We start from the raw sequence: 13,681 nt of genomic DNA, 5'->3' as shown, positions 1-13,681 counted from the left end.
TATAACCATCCAATCGTTATGTTGCATACCTGAAACAAATATAATATTGTATGTCAACTATACTTCAGTAAAAAATATTACAAGCATTTCAAAGTATTTGACTCCTTCTTTGATAACTATTGAAGGTACATAGTATTTTAGCTCTGGATGTTGACCAAACATTTCAAGGATATTTAAAGGAAAGTATTTATATTCAAGGAAGAGAAATATTTGGTCGTAATAGGAACACTTCAAAGGTCATGAAAGGAAGGCTATTTTCAGAGTATTTTCATCTGTTCTGAAAGGATTGAATAAATTAGCCTTTTTCTTTACCTTTCAACTAGTTATTTTGGGTTTCAGCCATTTCCTCATGGCTAATACTCAGTTAGTGTTAAGCTAACTGAATATTTCTTCTACTAAACAAGACACTGAAGGCTCGACTTGCAAAAGCATAGGAATTTGGAACTTGGTCACCGGGTCTCCAAGATTGTACACTTGATCTTAGCCAAAAGGCCGAGAAGCGATTCTCTCCAAGATTGTAGTAAGGGGCAGTTATCTCTTCAGGTAAGAGGAGACACCTAGAACTCTTTCCCTTGGACCAGGTGAGCAAACAGGTAAGTCCGGCTCAATTTTAATCAGGCTTGCTTGCTTGCTTGCTTTCTTTCTTTCTTTCTTTCTTTCTTTCTTTCTTTCTTTCTTTCTTTCTTTCTTTCTTTCTTTCTTTCTTTCTTTCTTTCTTTCTTTCTTTCTTTCTTTCTTTCTTTCTTTCTTTCTTTCTTTCTTTTTCTTTCTTTCTTTCTTTCTCTCTCTCTTTCTCTCTTTCCTTCTCTCTTTCTCTCTCTCTTTCTTTCTCTCTCTCTTTCTCTTTCTTTCTTTCTTTCTTTCTTTCTTTCTTTCTTTCTTTCTTTCTTTCTTTCTTTCTTCTTTCTTTCTTTCAAGATTTATTTATTTTAGAGAGCAAGAGAGCATGGGGGGATGAGCACAGAGAGAGTCTTAAGCAGACTCCCTGCTGAGCACAGAGCCTGACATGGGGCTCAATCTCATGACCCCAAAATCATGACCTAAATTGAAGTCAAGAGTCAGATGCTTAACTCACTGTGCCATTCAGGTGCCCCTAGAGATTGCTGGTATCTTGATTACGTGAGTAAGGTCCAAAAATTACATCCTTAGAGGAAAGTTGACTGGCCCTTGTATGGCTGAGTCTTTCCCTGTGCCAGACATTGATGCTTAGTTTATTGAATTAAGGTTCTTTGGCAACTTGACATCCACTGTGTTCCTGAGACTATAGCAGGCAAGGGAGATTCAAATAGTTATAATAATAATATACATTATTAATACAAATTAATAAGATATATGCACACACACGTACATCTGCAATTTTTTTCTCTAGGAGCTTACAGTCTAGTAGGATGGATAAGGCAAGCTTACTAACATCAGTGCAGAGAAAAATCTAAGTATCCTGAGATACAAAGGCACCACAAAGGCTCCAAAAAAGGCACCTCTTCAGGCTGGAAAGAACCCATGAAGAAGCTGCTTCTGAATAAGCTGGCCAGTGAAGCATGAGTCGGGTTTCAATAGGCAGAGATTGGAGGTGAGGGCACTTCAAGTGTTTGGGATAGCAAGAGTAAAGGCGAGAAGAACCACATCGTTTCAGGCGAAAGCAGGGCATCTCTGTTTTGCTGAGCAGAAGGAACACAGCTTCCTTCTGGTTCTTGACCCCAGGTGTCTGGTCATGAAACTATCCATTTCTCAAAAGAGCCCAACCATGTTTACTGCCAAACTATGACCAACAGGTAATTGTAGCTGAGCCTATTATTCAGTTTGTGACTGAGCTAGACCTAGTGCTTTTAGGCTCATTTCACTGGTCCTTCAAGCAAAACTTGAAGACAAGTTCATTTTAGGATTGTTGAAGCTTAAAGAGGGGAATGGCTCAAAACACCCCCTGAAACACCCCCTGAGCACGTTTAATATTGGCCAGTTTCTACCAAACAAAGGCCACCATTCATTCATTCATTCATCAAATATTTATTGAGTTTATTTATAGGGTCTGAATGTTCTTAGATTAGCTAGAGGGCAGTGCATTAACTATAGTTCCCAGTTAATACAGAGAGCCAAAGTAATTCCCATACCCAACTAAATGCCCTAGACCTTTCCGGCTTAATTTGTCCCTGGTCCTTGAGTTTCCAGATATTCCGCTAAGATTATTAGTGCAGGGACACTTTTCCCCCTCTCCAGAATATGCAACTATTTCAGACTCACAGAAACTGACATTGCTTCCACCAAGCAAAAGGAAAGAATTTTTGTTTTACCTGCGGCAGAAATTCTACTGGAGAGTCAGCAGATATCAGAGCAGGTCTCCCATCTGATCTTTCTGTCATCTGCACCAAATGAGCACTTGTTTCTTTGGGCTTTGCAATGGTGCCAGGATCAGTACATGGTGCCAAAGGCCCCGAATCAAGCTGGCCGGTTGAAGTCAGAGGAGTAGCTTATACCTCTGCGGCGAGAGGTCACAGCATACTTTCTCCTTTTGGCTAGAGTGCCCAGTTTCCTACCCCAGACCTCTGACTACCAAAGGCCTGTCCTTGGAAAGCCAGGAGTTGGCCCTCCAACCTTGTTTATTTCCTAGCGAGTTGATGTTCTGGACTGAGGAGTGACATCTGCTCCAAGTCCGTCCTGCTGGAGCTCAAGCTTTTGTTTTATGAACTCAGATGGTCTGCGTGTCTGGAAATGACTCAACCCCAAACCTGAATGAACAGCCTACTCTGCAATACATGCTTTGCTTTCAAAGCCTTCTTATTGTCAAGCATTTCTCCAAGATCCCTTTGATGTAGCTCTTTTCTGAAAGCCTTTAGTTGGGCCGACACATAAGCCTCAGGAAATAAAATGAAAAAAAATTTCAAGTTGCTGAATTTAAGATGTAATTTTTTTTCGTTAGTCCCATTATGGTTTCTTCTCTATTGTTAGGATAAGGTTGACCCTGTCATTCTTATTTGGCAAGTTTGGGCATTATCATTATATTCCTTGGATTTCCAAATGCTTTCTCCATCCCCACTGTACCTTCACACATCTTTTCTGAAAGACATTTATTTGACCGTGAGCTTCAAGATGGCAGGATTTTGTTGCATGAATAAACGTTACCCAAGCATGAATCAGCCATCGTTTTAAATATTTCAATTCAGTTCATTTCACCTCAATTCAGTTCAATTTCAATTTTTGTAAATGAGTAAAAGAATGGGAAGCTGGAGAGAGTGACTGTACTAAGAAATTTCTTGGACTCCCTGGGAGGGGTAGGGGAGGGGGGTCAGGACTTGTTAGAAAGTTCTGACAGAAGAGCAACTTTGGGTCTCTATTACCGGCCAAGCATCCAGACTCTGGGGTACAGGGAAGATAGGGCAGGCTTCAAGCTGAGAACATTTCATTCTAAATCATTTTTTCAACTTAAAGAATTTGTAACTCTTCTTGGTTTCTGTGGTGGGACCTGAAGTGGGAGGCTGATCTTTTATTTTATTTTTTTTTTAAGATTTTTTATTTATTCATTTGTCAGAGAGAGAGAGAGAGCACAAGCAGAGGGAAAGCAGGCTCCCTGCTGAGCAAGGAGCCCGATGTGGGGCTCCAATCCCAGGACCCCAGGATCGTGAGCTGAGCCAAAGAGGCAGACGCTTAACCGACTGAGCCACCCAGGCGTCCCGGGAGGCTGATCTTTTAGAAGATACTGGAAAAGAGGGAAAAATGACCAGGGAATCCGGTCTTCTCGGTGATAAGGGAACACAAGGACACAGATGGCAGTCTATTCAGGCATGTCCCCCCTCCCCCGCCCAGTGACATTACTGTCCCCTATAAGTTTAAGACCAGGCCGTTTCACTAACGTGAGCTTAGCAGAGGCGCAAATAAGCAAAATAAAAGTCCACAGGAAAGCGAAATCTTTGTGAACACATAACTCCAGGAAGGGGGAGGGTTGGGACAGCTATATCCAGTGGTGATTGTGACAGGACCAGAGTCATGAGACAATGTCCCCAGTCAAATGACACTCTGGATGTCCCTGCATCTCTCGCTTTACAATGTACGTCTTTGTTTTTGCAAAAATAAACAGCATTTCTGACTACGTGTTTTAAAGGGTTGTGTGGGGAATGGTGCGGTTTGAAGTACTGTAACAGAATAAGATAAAACACAAAATTCCTCAGAGCTGGTTCTCCCACAGAGCCCAGGGGTCTGATGCTTCGTGTTTGCCTACCAATCCCAGCAGCGGTAATAATTAGTTATAATAATCCTGACCACCAATCACCATCATCATACATCCAGCAAACACTCCATTTGAAACCCTAGAGAAATACTAACTCCTCGTGTGATAAAGTCCAAGGTACTCTTACAGAGTTTTTATTTCTTCTTCCTCATACCCTCAAATCTACCAAAGAACAAAACAAAACCAAACCACCAAGTTTCTCAGGCACTTCTGTACAGAACAACTTCACTAGACCAAAGCCTCCCTTTCTTAATGAAAAACACAGTCTGGATAGCCCTTTAAAAATGGAAGGGTTTTTCTTTCTTTCTTTTTTTAATTTTTTATTTAATTTTTTTAAGATTTTTTATTTATTTGGGAGAGCAAGAATGAGAGACAGAGAGCATGAGAGGGAGGAGTGTCAGAGGGAGAAGGAGACTCCGCGCTGAGCAGGGAGCCCGATGCGGGACTCGATCCCGGGACTTCAGGATCATGACCTGAGCTGAAGGCAGTTGCTTAAACCAACTGAGCCACCCAGGTGTCCAAAAATGGAAGGGTTTTTCTAGTTAAGCTGTGCATCTTGAGATTGGCACGAGGGCATTGGATTCTTTTGGGCCCTACTGTCTCCTACCTTCCCCTTTCAGGCTTCCCTCATAGATTGCAAAATTTCCTTTGAGTCAAACAGCCTGCCCTCAGTCCAACTCATCATTGCTTGTCTTGGCTTTTCCATGGTTGAGGAGACATCTCTGAGACTCTCTCTTTGCACAACTCTGCTTTTTCTCTTTTTTCCTAGTCTCGGCTTAGAACCACGAAGGGTGACTCAAGACATCCTCACCCTCACATGATTCCAACTCAATCAATGTAATTCTTATCCAGCTGAGATTCACTTGACATTCTCTGACATCCATGTGATACTCTCTTTCTCCCCACCCAGTTATCTGGATATAACTCAAAGAGGGTTTCTTGTGGTCATATAATACGTCCAAATCTCTTCCACTGCATTTTCCTGCCATTCCCATTTTGATTAATTTGAAAGAGATGCCTCAAATCTACTGTTTCTTTCAGTTCTTGTTTCTAAAGAATACTAATTCTTTCCATGGGCAACTCTTGTTGCTTTCATCTAAGGAGGTCTGAACGGTTTCCCTGTAAATGAAAGAAGGATGCCGAGCTCCCATCTGAGTACTCTGGGCCCCAAAGGCAGTTAATTACTAGCAGAATGTCTCAGTGAACTGTATTGTCCTCGCATTTCAAAGATGTGCATGGGGTAGAAGGCACTTTTCTTGAGTGGAAACATGAAATGCTCTAAGATCCCTAGAGTCAACTCTGCCCCTGGCATTGCTATAAAAGGAGAGAGCATCTAACCATGGAAGACCATTCAATAACCCACTACAGTCCCAGACACGAAAGGGGGTAAACCTGGCAGAAGTCCACACTTTCCGGTTACGTGCAATGAAAACCATCTGTAGGCAGTTTATTTTGAAATCATCCAATTGGGAAAAGAACTGGTTCTTAAAGTCTACTTGTTAATTTTGCTCACTGACCTCAAATGACATTGAATGTGGAGCACTCATTTCATTATACCACACACAGCACCTGTAAGACACCATGAGGTATGCGTGTCCTCTCCTTTCTCACTCTCTGCATAGTCTATGGGCAGAGCTACACTCCTCTCTGCTCACAGTAGTAGGCTGTTTTGGGCAAGAAGCTGGACCACTAGCTGGCACTGTAATGGTCCTCTAATGGCCATTTGTTTTATTTAATTTTTTATAAAGCTTTTTATATTAATAACAGTCTATTTTAAGCTGATAACTTGAATTCAGATGTATAAAAAAATTCTATACACTTCCTCCCCCATTTTATGGCTTTGATATCACAGTTTATATCTTTTCATGTGGTTTATCTATTAACAAATTATTGTAGTTACAGTTTTTTTTTAATACTTTTGTCTTTTAACTCTTGCACTAGATTTGTAAGTGATTTACCTGCCACCATTACCACATTAGAATATTCTGAATTTAATTATATATTTACTTGCCCCCCAGTTTTATTGAGATATAATTGACATACAGCATATATTTACTTTTACCAATGAGATTTATATTTTTATATATTTTCCTGTTAAAATTAGCATCTTTTTGTTTCAGCTTGAAGAACTGCCTTTAACATTTCTTGTCAGGCTGCTCTCATGGTGACAAACTTCAGATTTTGTTTGTCTGAAAAACTCTATCTCTCCTTCAATTTTGAAGGACAGCTTTGCTGGATAGAGTACTCTTGGTTGGCAATTTTTTTCTTTCAGCACTTTGAATATATCATGCCACTCACTCTCTTTTGGCTTGGAAAGTTTCTGCCAAAAAATCTGCTATTTTTATGGGGGTACCCATATAAGTAACAAACTTTTGACAATTTAGTCTTAAGTCTTAGTGTGGGTCTCTTAGGATTCATTTTATGAATCTTTTCTGGGCCTCCTGGATCTGGATATATGTTTCTTTCCCCAGGTTAGGGAAGTTTTCAACTATTATAACTTTGAATAATCTTTGTCTCTTTCTCTCTTCTCCTTTGGAACCCCATTAATGTATATATTAATCCAGTTGATGCTATCTCATAAGTCCCTTTTGCTGTTTTCACTCTTCCCGCCCCCCTCCTTTGAGTAGATGAATTCCACTGCCCTGTCTTCAAGTTCACTGACCCTTTCTCTGCTTGATCTAGTCTGGTGTTGAAACTCTCTATTGAATTTTTTTAATAAATCAGCTCTGTGATGTCTGTTTGGTACATTTTAAAAATCATTTCATTTTATTTTTCATCATGATAAGTGTACTCCTTAATCCCCATCCCCTATTTCACTCATCCTTCCACCAACCTCCCCTCATAACCATGAGTTTGTTCTCTATACTTAGGAGTCCATTCTTGGTTTGTCTCTCTTTGTTTCTTCCTTTGCTCATTTGTTTTGTTTCTTAAATTCCACACGTGAGTAAGTGGTATTTGTCTTTCTCTGACTGACTTATTTTGCTTAACATTTGGTACATTTTAATATTTTCTATCTCTTTGTTAAAATCTCACATTATCCATGCATTGTTCTCTGAATCTTGGTGAACATCTTTATGATTATTACTTTGAATTGCTATCACTCATCTCTGGTTCATTAAGGTCTGTTCTGGAGTTCTGTCACGTTCTTTTGTTTGGAACATATTCCTCTGTTACTTTAACTCTCCATTGGTTTCTGTGTAATAGTCACCTCTTCTGGTCCTGACAGATTGGTTTTGTGTAGGAGATGAACCCTGGCAATCAGCCTCGTTTGAGCTCTTGGTTGTCTCTCAGAACCTGTGTGATTGTGATTGTTCAAACTGCCTTCTTTGTTCTAGATACTTCCCAAATGTTGACGGTGTGCCAAGACCCATCAGTGACCTAAAGGGACAGCATGGTAGTCAGCCCCTATACGCAGAATTATTGGAATCCAAGCCCATAGACAGCAGCTAGGGAAGTATGTAGTCAGGACCCTTCCAGGGAGAAACTGGGAGATTGGCCCAGGTTTATAGCCATGGGGGAGGGGAGTTCCTCTTGTCCCCATTAATAACTACTTGTTTATTTGCTACAGTCCTGAGGGACTCATGAAAGCAAGCCCCATTGGCCATCAGAGCCAGACAATCAGGGGTCCATCCCTTGGGCAGCAGCTGCAAAAGCTGGGGCAGCAGACATGTGTGGAAGCTCCTTTCAGGGAGATACAGACAAATTGGAGTAGGCTACAGAGAGAGAGAGAGAGAGAGAGAGAGAGAATGGACAGGGGAGTCTTCCTTGGTCTCCTGAGAGGACCCTGATGATCATTTATTAAGTACTTATGGACTGGTGAAATCTCCTACAGCCTAAAAAATGGTCTGCTCCATGAGCCACAGGTTCTAAAACCCAAATGCAGAAAGCAGTCAAATCCAGAACCTCCATCAGAGGGTTTATCTTAGGGGCACCTGGCTGGCTCAGTTTGAAGAATGTGCAACTCCTGATCTCAGGGTCATGAGTTCAAGCCCCACAATGGGTGTAAAGATTACTAAAAATCAACCAATCGATCAATAAACTTTAAAAAAAAGAAGGTCTATCTGACTGTGGGAAGAGCCGTGGTATCCAATGGCTCAGAATCAAATTTTTGCCGGTATTCCACAGAGAGAAAGGCCACTGGAACCCAGAGTAAACCTGAGGCAGCTTCAGAGTCACCAGCAATCTCAGTTAAGACTGGTGGCTGTGCAGATACAAAATGGACTGAAACGCTGAGTCAAAGGCAAAGGCTATATCAGAGATGACATAATTCTCTTAAAATAGCTCACAGAAGAAAGCTTATTCCTTTTTCCCCTTTTCCTTCTCTCAGATGTCTCAGATGGGAGGTGTTTTTTTTTTTTTTAAGATTTTATTTATTTATTTGACAGAGACACAGTGAAAGAGGGAACACAAGCAGGGGGAGTGGGAGAGGGAGAAGCAGGCTTCTCACTGAGAAGGGAGCCTGATGTGGGACTTGATCCCAGGACCCTGGGGTCATGACCTGAGCCAAAGGCAGATGCTTACGACGGAGCTACCCAGGCATCAGATGGGAGGTTTTTGATCTCTTCCCTAAACATTAAAAAAATGTTTTTTTTTTTTTTCAAGGAAATAAAATCTTGGGAAACATATTAAATTAGCATCTTGTGCCTCACCTTCTGGTCTTGCTTAAATACATCAAGAATGGCCCTGGAGTCTAGGTTCTAGGACATAAAGAATGCTATGGTAGGAGTCAACAACCATAAGAAGGTTGAATACCAACATACTCATTTCTGTTTGTCTCCTAAGTATCCTCCATCAGGAGGTGAGGTGATGGCATTGAGAGCTACCTCTTTGGAGCTGGTGTTGAACACACATCTTCAAAATGTTGTTGCTGGTACAGAAAGCGACAACTTTAACTCAAATCAGGAATATGCTCAGAACAATTTCTTTTTCCAGCTGGTCTTCTTCATTCCTTGACTTACTTTATATTTGGGGGGTTGGAAACTACCTACTTTCTGTGGATCATTTATTTCCCCCAAGGATGTAATATTATGTTAATTGGATACTGAAATGGAAAGAAAAATTACACACCCAAGAGTTTACAACCACTTTAATAAACATTTTCCCCCGTGTTTTTGTAGTTCAGTACAATGACCTCTGGGTGGTGGTAAAAGTTCCAACTGGTTTTGACAACAGAAATGAACGGCTAGTCCTCAAATTGCCTTGTAGGGTCTTAAGGAGTTAATTGACAGAACTCAAGCGAAGTTGACTGTTTCCTTGTGGTTTCAGTATCACATTTTCTTTCCTGATTCTCAGTAAATGTGCATTGTGCATGTCAAAGAGCTCTGAAAACCAAGCATGAAATTGAAAGAAGGCTTAGAGACAGCTTATTTTAGTTTACACCCAAGTTGAAACTTTAGGTAAACACATTTCAAACCAAATTCAAATGTCTTAAAGCTCCAATTTGTTTACGGTAAGAAAAATGTAATTTCCTGTCTTTAATGGGAAGTTAGGCGGTTATCAACTGCCATTAACCAGGCATCAGTTTGATGAGTAAAGGAAACAAACATATAGATTAGATTCCTTATATACTTTTTTTTAATTTAAGAGAAAAACATGCTTGAAAAACATCTCTTAGCCTTAAGAAATAAATTTTGCAAAAAAAAAAAAAAATGGGTGACAGCAGTAGTTCACAAACACTGGTATCCCAAGGAGTAGACATACTAAATCTTGTCTTTCTGGAGGTCAGTCTGTCCCAGAATATCAATTCCCAGACACAAACCCTAGATAGATTTCGAAGATCTACAGATTATTTTTCACATTCATTTCTTACTTAGGTGGTTTGAGTACCAGACTCCGAAGGAACACTTCTCAGTGTGTCCTAAGCTATCTGTTGGGATGGACCTGGCTCAGGGCTCCTGATAAACACTCCAGTTCACCCTGGGAATTAGGACACGGAGTATCCTACACTGACGAGCAGGCTTCACCTGCTATTCTTACTTGTTGCCTTAACTAGACCACAGCAATACACATTTGTGTCAGCCAACTTTATTCTAAAAAAAAGAACAACAGCTGCAGCCAAGTTAATTGTAAGCATGGTAAACTAAGACTGCTAATTGAATGGCCAAGTTGAATAAGATTTGTTGAATACCTACTACGTGCAAAGCACTCTGCTGGAATTTGCCGGCCAGGCTGATGTTTTCTGCTTATAGATACAACAAGCCTTCCAGATTTTATTTCTTCCTCTCAAACAATCTTCTGCCTCTGTAATTCTAGTTCTCTAACTATCTCCACTTACTATTTGGGGAGGGAGGACCTGTAGTACCTGTCTCCCCTTTAGTCTAGACCTATTAGATGTCGTTTACTCCTATAATACTTGTCTCCCCATTCAATATAGAACTTTCAGATATAGTTTACTTTCCCATATAACTTTAATCCTGAATCCTGTGTGTTCTATTTATTGTTTGCATGTTTAAGTGTGTGAGTGTGTGTGTGTGTGTGTGTGTGTGTGTGTGTTACTCTCAGAAACTGCTGTGCCCCTCTCTAACTCTGTACCCTTGCAGGGATGCTCTTAAAATCTCCAGCCCTTAAATTATGGTGGGGACCAGTCACTAAAATGACAAGCTGCATTACAAGTTGTGAAGAAGGAATGGGAGTGCCTATGAAGCACTTTTTCATATGCTGTTCATGTGTTGTCACAGCCAGGCAGCATGTTGCAATAAAAAGAGCATGGACTTTGGAATTGGCAGGCTACAGCTGGGCTCCTGGTTAAGCTATCTGCTAACCTATTGACCTCAGACAAGTTATTTATGGACATGAGAGTCCTCAGTTAAAAAGTGCAAATGACATATCTGATAAAGGGTTAGTATCCAAAATATATAAAGAATTTATCAAACTCAACACTCCCAAAATGAATAATCCAATTAAAAAATGGGCAGAAGACATGAATAGACATTTTTCCAAATAACACATCCGAAGGCCAAAAGACACATGAAAAGATGCTCAACATCACTCATCATCAGGGAAATGCAAATTAAAACCATGATGAGCTATCACTGCACACCTGTCAGAATGGCTAAAATCAACAACACAAACAACAAGGGTTGGCGAGGATGCAGAGAAAGGGGAACACTCTTGCACTGTTGGTGGGAATGCAAACTGGTGCTGCCACTCTGGAGAACAGTATGGAGGTGCCTCAAAAAGTTGAAAATAGAACTACCTTATGATCCAGCAATACACTACTAGGTATTTACTCAAAGGATACAAAAATCCTAATTCAAAGGGGTACATGCACCCCAATGTTTATAGCAGCATTATCTACAATAGCCAAATTATGGAAATAGCCCAAGTGTCCATCAAGTGGTGAATGGAAAAAATGGAAAAAGAAAAAGTGGCACACACCCACACCCCCCCACACACTGAAATATTACTCAACCGTAAAAAGGAAAAAATCTTGCTATTTGCAATGGCATGGATGATATCATTATGCTAAGTGAAATAAGTCAATCAGAGAAAGACAAATGCCATATGATTTCACTCCTATATGGAATTTAAGAAACAAAACAAACGAGCAAAGGGAAAAAAGGAGAGAGAAAGAGAGAGGCAAACCAAGAAACAGGACCCTAACTCTAGAGGACAAACTGATGGTTACCAGAGGGGGATGGGGTGGGGAACGGGTGAAACAGGTGATGGGGATTAAGGAGGGCACTTGTGATGAGCACAGGGGGATGTAGGGAAGTGTGCAATCACTATATTGTACACCTGAAACGAATATTACACTGCATGTAATATTAGTAATTATTTATTATTAATTATATTATATATCATTAACTATAATTGTTAATTATTTAAATAAAATAAAATAAAAAATAAAAAGTGGGATCCTTACAACATTCCAATTTCATACTGTTGTATGAATCATCAAGTGCTTAGGAGACATACAATTTTGTTCTTCTTTTTGCTGATGAGGAAAAGTAGAGAATATGTTATAGGCTCAGTAGGTATATTTTATAAAACCAATCATCAGCTCTAATGAGACTCCACAAACTAAATGGCGTATTTCAACCATTTCAGTAAAACTGGCTTCCAACATATTTCTACTTCCACGACAAGAAATTTAGGTTAATTCCCTTCTCTTGTAGTTGCCTGAGGGGTGCAACTTCACGTATTCTCAGTGTGGGATGACTCATTCTCAAAGATACTTGGCTGGATCGTGTGGAAGAGCTAGCTTGTTGTTCCCAGACAAAACCAGGTAGAGATACTCCAATTCACCCTGGAAGATTCTGAGGTTGCCACTTGTTATAGAAAAGATTCATTTGCCTAGGAAACTAGCCGAAGGCTTTTAAACCTCTCTCTTAAATTGTCATGAAGACGCCAGCAATACATCAACCAGTGTATGTTTCTTTTTCATTCATGTGTAATTGTGAAAGTCTCCAGAAAGGTAGACATGAGGGGTGAAATCAGAGCCAGCATGGGCTAAATGACAAACACAGAGGACATATTACCTTTGAAGTTTATCCGCCTCACTTTCTATGCCTTTCTCCCTGTTTTTATGCTTCTAAGGTCCCTTCTTACCATTGCCCGTTTTAATAATCCCTATAAACCCAGGGAGTGCTGATCCTATAGTTCTGCGCCCCAGCCTCTCCCCTCAACAAACCTATTATTTGTTTTATTGCAACTCTGCTACACTTGGGAAAGCTATGGCAGACTAATTCATCTTATTGGCTCACAAAGAGTTATCTTTACAATCCCTTGGGCCTGGGGGAAGGGAGGCAAGTTCAGATCTAATATTGTTGATGTAAGGCTGGATTTGCCATCTCATTTTTATCCCGGAAACAACTGTACACAGTACAGATCTCAATTTCCTTATTGATAGGTGAGAATGCAGATGCTTTGAAAGGCAACATTGCCCAAAGTAGGAAAGGTCATAAAAGGCAGAGGTAGAACTTGATCTTGGGTTTTTAAAATCCCAGAGCACGAACACCATTCACCACTGTCCTAACTGAGTTAGTGCATTTTGCCAGGAGTGGAGGCCTTGAGCACAGAGGTCATGAATCTGTAGCACAATGGCAGGCTGGGGTAGAGGTCCCACGCCTCACAGAGCCAGCTTCCCATGAGCTAGGCAGATCCTGGTAGAAATCCACTTCTTTCCACTTCTCTTGCATTCTAATTTGGGAGATGCCTTTTGTTTTAGAAGTAACACAATGGGGGCATGTTCCTTGAGCTGCTATTGTTTTCCTTGACTAACCAAGACTCTGTAACTCAAGTGCAGCCCAATGAGAAGAGAAGAGAGAGTCTGTGTATTGAGGAAGGTGGTGAGAAAGAGCAGTCTCCTGTGGGGCAGCACAGAAACCCCCAGAATGGGCTCCTTGGAGAGAACTTGGTTAAGCATGCTTTGAGGCGGGCAGAACAAGAGGCTCTAAGAAGTACTCTGGGAAAGCTCCTCTTCCAGTTGCCACGTGAAGCTCTCAATGGCCAGACCTTGCT

General features: G+C 40.7%; 1 pseudogene; it reads right to left on the bottom strand.

Moving 5' to 3' along the window:
• Positions 1-349: 349 nt before the first annotated feature.
• On the bottom strand, positions 350-504 carry LOC114212648 (U2 spliceosomal RNA; annotated as a pseudogene).
• Between the last annotated feature and the right edge of the window lie 13,177 nt (positions 505-13,681).

This window comes from Eumetopias jubatus, unplaced genomic scaffold (assembly GCF_037043125.1).
Source record: "Eumetopias jubatus isolate StellerSeaLion01/CBP00866 unplaced genomic scaffold, mEumJub1_p1.0 scaffold_6, whole genome shotgun sequence".
In the NCBI taxonomy this organism is placed as follows: Eukaryota; Metazoa; Chordata; class Mammalia; order Carnivora; family Otariidae; genus Eumetopias; species Eumetopias jubatus.
Note: the sequence above shows the minus strand (reverse complement) of the source record. Positions and strands in the feature narration are given on the sequence as shown.